We start from the raw sequence: 6000 nt of genomic DNA, 5'->3' as shown, positions 1-6000 counted from the left end.
CTCAAACTGGGTGATCTCGCTCTCCGAGGCTGACGTGAGTAAGACCTTTAAACGGGTCAACACTCATAAGGCCTCGGGGATTAGTCGGCTCGGGGATTAGAACCAGCAACCTTTCGGTTACTGGCACAACACTCTTAACCACTAAGCTACCTGCCACCCCACAGATGTCTCAGGTTTTGAGGGAGCATGCAATTGGCATGCTGACTGCAGGAATATCCAGCAGAACTGTTGCCAGAGAATTAAATGTTAATTTCTCTAATACAAGCCGCCTCCAACGTCATTTCACAGAATTTGGCAGTGATGTGAAATCCATAAATTAGGGCCTAATGAATTTATTGTATTGACTGATTTCATTATATGAACTGTAAATCAGTAAAATAATTGAAATTGTTGCATGTTGCGTTTATATTTTTGTTCAGTATATATGCATGTATCTATCTATGTATGTATGTCTGTATATATATATATATATATATATATATATATATATATATATATATATATATATATATATATATATATATATATATATATACAGTTCAAGTCGGAAGTTTACATACACTTAGGTTGGAGTCATTAAAACTCGTTTTTCAACCACTCCACAAATTTCTTGTTAACAAACTATAGTTTTGGCAAGTCGATTAGGACATCTACAGTGAGGGAAATAAGTATTTGATCCCCTGCTGATTTTGTATGTTTGCCCACTGACAAAGAAATGATCAGTCTATAATTTTAATGGTAGGCTTATTTGAACAGTGAGAGACAGAATAACAACAAATAAATCCAGAAAAACGCATGTCAAAAATGTTATAAATTGATTTGCATTTTAATGAGGGAAATAAGTATTTGACCCCCTCTCAATCAGAAAGATTTCTGGCTCCCAAGTGTCTTTTATACAGGTAACGAGCTGAGATTAGGAGCACACTCTTAAAGGGAGTGCTCCTAATCTCAGTTTGTTACCTGTATAAAAGACACCTGTCCACAGAAGCAATCAATCAATCAGATTCCAAACTCTCCACCATGGCCAAGACCAAAGAGCTCTCCAAGGATGTCAGGGTCAAGATTGTAGAACTACACAAGTCTGGAATGGGCTACAAGACCATCGCCAAGCAGCTTGGTGAGAAGGTGACAACAGTTGGTGCGATTATTCGCAAATGGAAGAAACACAAAAGAACTGTCGATCTCCCTCAGCCTGGGGCTCCATGCAAGATCTCAACTCGTGGAGTTGCAATGATCATGAGAACGGTGAGGAATCAGCCCAGAACTACACGGGAGGATCTTGTAAATGATCTCAAGGCAGCTGGGACCATAGTCACCAGGAAAACAATTGGTAACACACTACGCCGTGAAGTACTGAAATCCTGCAGCGCCCGAAAGGTCCCCCTGCTCAAGAAATCACAGATACATGCCCGTCTGAAGTTTGCCTATAAACATCTGAATGATTCAGAGGAGAACTGGGTGAAAGTGTTGTGGTCAGATGAGACCAAAATCGAGCTCTTTGGCATCAACTCAACTCACCGTGTTTGGAGGAGGAGGAATGCTGCCCATGACCCAAAGAACACCATCCCCACCGTCAAACATGGAGGTGGAAACATTATGCTTTGGGGGTATTTTTCTGCTAAGGGGACAGGACAACTTCACCGCATCAAAGGGACGATGGACGGGGCCATGTACCGTCAAATCTTGGGTGAGAACCTCCTTCCCTCAGCCAGGGGATGGGTATTCCAGCATGACAATGACCCAGAACACACGGCCAAGGCAACAAAGGAGTGGCTGAAGAAGAAGCACATTAAGGTCCTGGAGTGGCCTAGCCAGTCTCGAGACCTTAATCCCATAGAAAATCTGTGGAGGGAGCCAAAGGTTCGAGTTGCCAAACGTCAGCCTCGAAACCTTAATGACTTGGAGAAGATCTGCAAAGAGGAGTGGGACAAAATCCCTCCTGAGATGTGTGCAAACCTGGTGGCCAACTACAAGAAACGTCTGACCTCTGTGATTGCCATCAAGGGTTTTGCCACCAAGTACTAAGTCATGTTTTGCAGAGGGGTCAAATACTTATTTCCCTCATTAAAAAGCAAATAAATGTATAACCTTTTTGACATGCGTTTTTCTGGATTTTTTTGTTGTTATTCTGTCTCTCACTGTTCAAATAAACCTACCATTAAAATTATAGACTGATCATTTCTTTGTCAGTGGGCAAACATACAAAATCAGCAGGGGATCAAATACTTTTTTCCCTCACTGTACTTTGTGCATGACACAAGTAAATGTTCCAACAATTGTTTACAGACAAGTTATTTCACTTATAATTCACTGTATCACAATTCCAGTGGGTCAGAAGTTTACATACATTAAGTTGACTGTGCCTTTAAACAGCTTGGAAAATTCCAGAAAATGATGCTTCTGATAGGCTAATTGACATCATTTGAGTCAATTGGAGGTGTACCTGTGGATGTATTTCAAGGCCTACCTTCAAACTCAGTGCCTCTTTGCTTGACATCATGGGAAAATCAAAAGAAATCAGCCAAGACCTCAGAAAAAAAATTGTGGGATGACGCAGCCATCACTCAGGAAGGAGGCGTATTCTGTCTCCTAGAGATGAACATACTTTGGTGCGAAAAGTGCAAATCAATCCCAGAACAACAGCAAAGGACCTTGTGAAGATGCTGGAGGAAACAGGTACAAATGTATCTATATCCACAGTAAAACGAGTCCTATATCGACATAACCTGAAAGGTTGCTCAGCAAGGAAGAAGCCACTGCTCCAAAACCGCCATAAAAAAGTCAGACTACGGTTTGCAACTGCACATGGGGACAAAGATCGTACTTTTTGGAGAAATGTCCTCTGGTCTTATGAAACAAAAATAGAACTGTTTGGCCATAATGACCATCGTTATGTTTGGAGGAAAAAGGGGGCTGCTTGCAAGCCGAAGAACACCATCCCAACCATGAAGCACGGGGGTGGTAGCATCATTCTCTTGGGGGTGCTTTGCTGCAGGAGGGACTGGTGCACTTCACAAAATAGATGGCATCATGAGGAAGGAAATTTATGTGGATATATTGAAGCAACATCTCAGTTACACCAGCTCTGACTCAGGTACACCAGCTCTGTCATGAGGAATGGGCCAAAATTCACCCAACATATTGTGGGAAGCTTGTAGAAGGCTACCCGAAACGTTTGACCCAAGTTTAACAATTTAAAGGCAATGCTACCAAATACTAATTGAGTGTATGTTAACTTCTGACCCACTGGGAATGTGATGGAAGAAATAAAAGGTGAAATAAATAATTCTCTCTACAATTATTCTGACATTTCACATTCTTAAAATAAAGTGGTGATCCTAACTGACCTAAGACAGGGAATCTTTACTTGGATTAAATGTCAGGAATTGTGAAAAACTGAGTTTAAATGTATTTGGCTGAGGTGTATGTAAACTTCCGACTTCAACTGTATATATATATATATATATAAACACACACATATATATATATATATATATATATATATACACACACACAGTACCAGTCAAAGGTTTGGACACACCTACTCATTCAAGGTTTTTTCTATATTTTTACTATTTTCTACATTGTAGAATAATAGTGAAGACATCAAAACTATGAAACAACACATATGGAATCAATAGTAACCAAAAAATGTTAAACAAATCATAATATATTTTATATTTGAGATTCTTCAAATAGCCACCCTTTGCCTTGATTACAGCTTTGCACACTCTTGGCATTGCTTTTGTTGTTTGCCTCAACTTCATGGGTTGATAGTAATTTCCGTAAGCTACAGTTAGACCTGACAGTGTTACCTTCTTGCCTTTGACACAATGGAAGATAAAGGGCTGGGAAATGAAGCTCCAAATATGTTGCCTTTCTAGGTATGACTGTAGCGGTCCCATTTATCATGTGCTTACACCACTAGCACTCAGTACTCTCGGTCCATAGGTCAGCCAGGCACAGGTATCATCTGCTCGGTCATCGGAGGGAGACTGTAATGGAAGAAAGTGAGGAAAGCTGTACTTTACTTAGAGCCTGTAGGTATAATGCATTATGATGAAGCTATAATGCATTGTAAGACTTGTCATAAGTATGACTCCCCTATAATACCCTATTATCATCAGGGACAGGTATCATCTGCTCTGCCATCGGGAGGAAATTATCCTCACAAAAAAAACTTTTGTTTTAAGTCCGATGAAAATAGACAGCGACATAATAAATCGTTTACCTGTCAGCTAAAGTGTTACAAAAATGACAGGTGATACTCTGTGATTAGATCAGGAAAATAGACACTTAAACAGGGGTTGATAAAAATCACAGTTTGTACTTAGGAGGCACAAGTCAATGGTAAAGTATGAAAAATTTATGCACTCACTAACTGTAAGTAGCTCTGGATAAGAGCGTCTGCTAAAATGACTAAAATGTAAAATGTAAAGATCACAATTCTTTCAGAAACCTGTTTATATAACAAAGTGGTTATTATTTAGTATGATATTCCATTACATACTTTACGCAGGAACAGTGTGCATAACCATTCATTGTTTTTTTCCTTATGGATACAAATAAATGTAAAGATTTTACAAATATAAATTGTTTTTATGAAAAAGAACAGTCAATGTGAACAAAGCAGAGGGGCTATGGCATCATACAACATGTCATCATTGTTACTTTATCTTTTCTTTATTCATCATATCATAATGTTTCATCGACAAATTACAATATAAAGGACTAACAAATTGGGAACAATAAGGAAAATTGGCAGCAATTAACTATTTGCTTAAAATAACATTTGCAAGTAGTTCACTTGGTTTCTGTGTCAATGTAGCAATCAATGAAATTCAAATCAAAGTTAAAGTGCACCGTCAATGAGTTTGAACGTCGATCCAAAATCTTCCGGATCTAGCTAGTAATCAATATACACCAAATGATGGCACCAAATAGTTTCACATACACCTGCCTCCTCATTGACACACATTACTCTTATGGTTGGTTTCTCAGTTAGAGCAGTATTATGTCTTGAGATCCACTTGCGCAATTCAGACTTTCACGTAAATCATTTACTGATGTCAATAAGAGACTTGGGTGAACATTTGAGTTAAGCGTGTTGTCCTTAATATCGTCACCTTAGAGCAGATCTCAAGTAAGAATAGTGCCTTTAGTGCCAAACATGGGGTGAGCATGAAATGATTTGGCCCAATCAGAGGGACCCTTTAACACTACTGTGGTGGTTCAGTCCATTGACAGGTACTGTTGCCACCTGCAACACTGCTGCTAGTATCTGCGTATACACAGCACACATTTATCCCCCTACAGCACAAGTTGAATAGCCTGGTCCCAGATCTGTTTGTGATGCATAGGCGACAGTTGGCTATACAGCACAAACAGATCTGGGACCAGCCTACAGGGGAAAATATAACAATCACAAATGGGGAAGGTAGCTTAGTCTTTGATTTAATTGTACCAGGAAATCAAGAATGAGAGATCCATCTTGAATTAAAAAATCAAATTCAGTCAAATATTATGTATTAATTTCCAAAAGATATTATTTGACGATATTTGCATGAAATTGTGTTCCATTATGTGTGATCACATCACAATTTCATATTTTCAATGTATCAACGTTTAACTGCTTGAATGTGTACTATGGACTTGTTTAAAGAGTTGGCTACCAGGATAAAAATCTAGATTTTATTCTGTACAAGCTTAACTATAATTTCACTTGACTAGGAGAGATATTTTATCCCTTTTGATAAATACAAAAACAAAACACTGAGTATCCAGTCAACATTCTGTAACATTCTGTTTCATGTTTTGAATACAAACTTGGCACAAAAAAACACATTTGATTAAAGTAGGATAAAACAACAATTTGTCTGTCTAATTATTCAAAGAAATGAAATAAAAAACAAACAAATTGAAACTAGGCGCATTTCTCTCATCGCAGACTCACACGTAGAGTAACTTATGGAATTTGAATATGTTACAAATCAAACGCCT

Source organism: Coregonus clupeaformis, chromosome 2 (assembly GCF_020615455.1).
Source record: "Coregonus clupeaformis isolate EN_2021a chromosome 2, ASM2061545v1, whole genome shotgun sequence".
NCBI lineage: Eukaryota > Metazoa > Chordata > Actinopteri > Salmoniformes > Salmonidae > Coregonus > Coregonus clupeaformis.
This window is presented reverse-complemented; position numbering follows the sequence as displayed.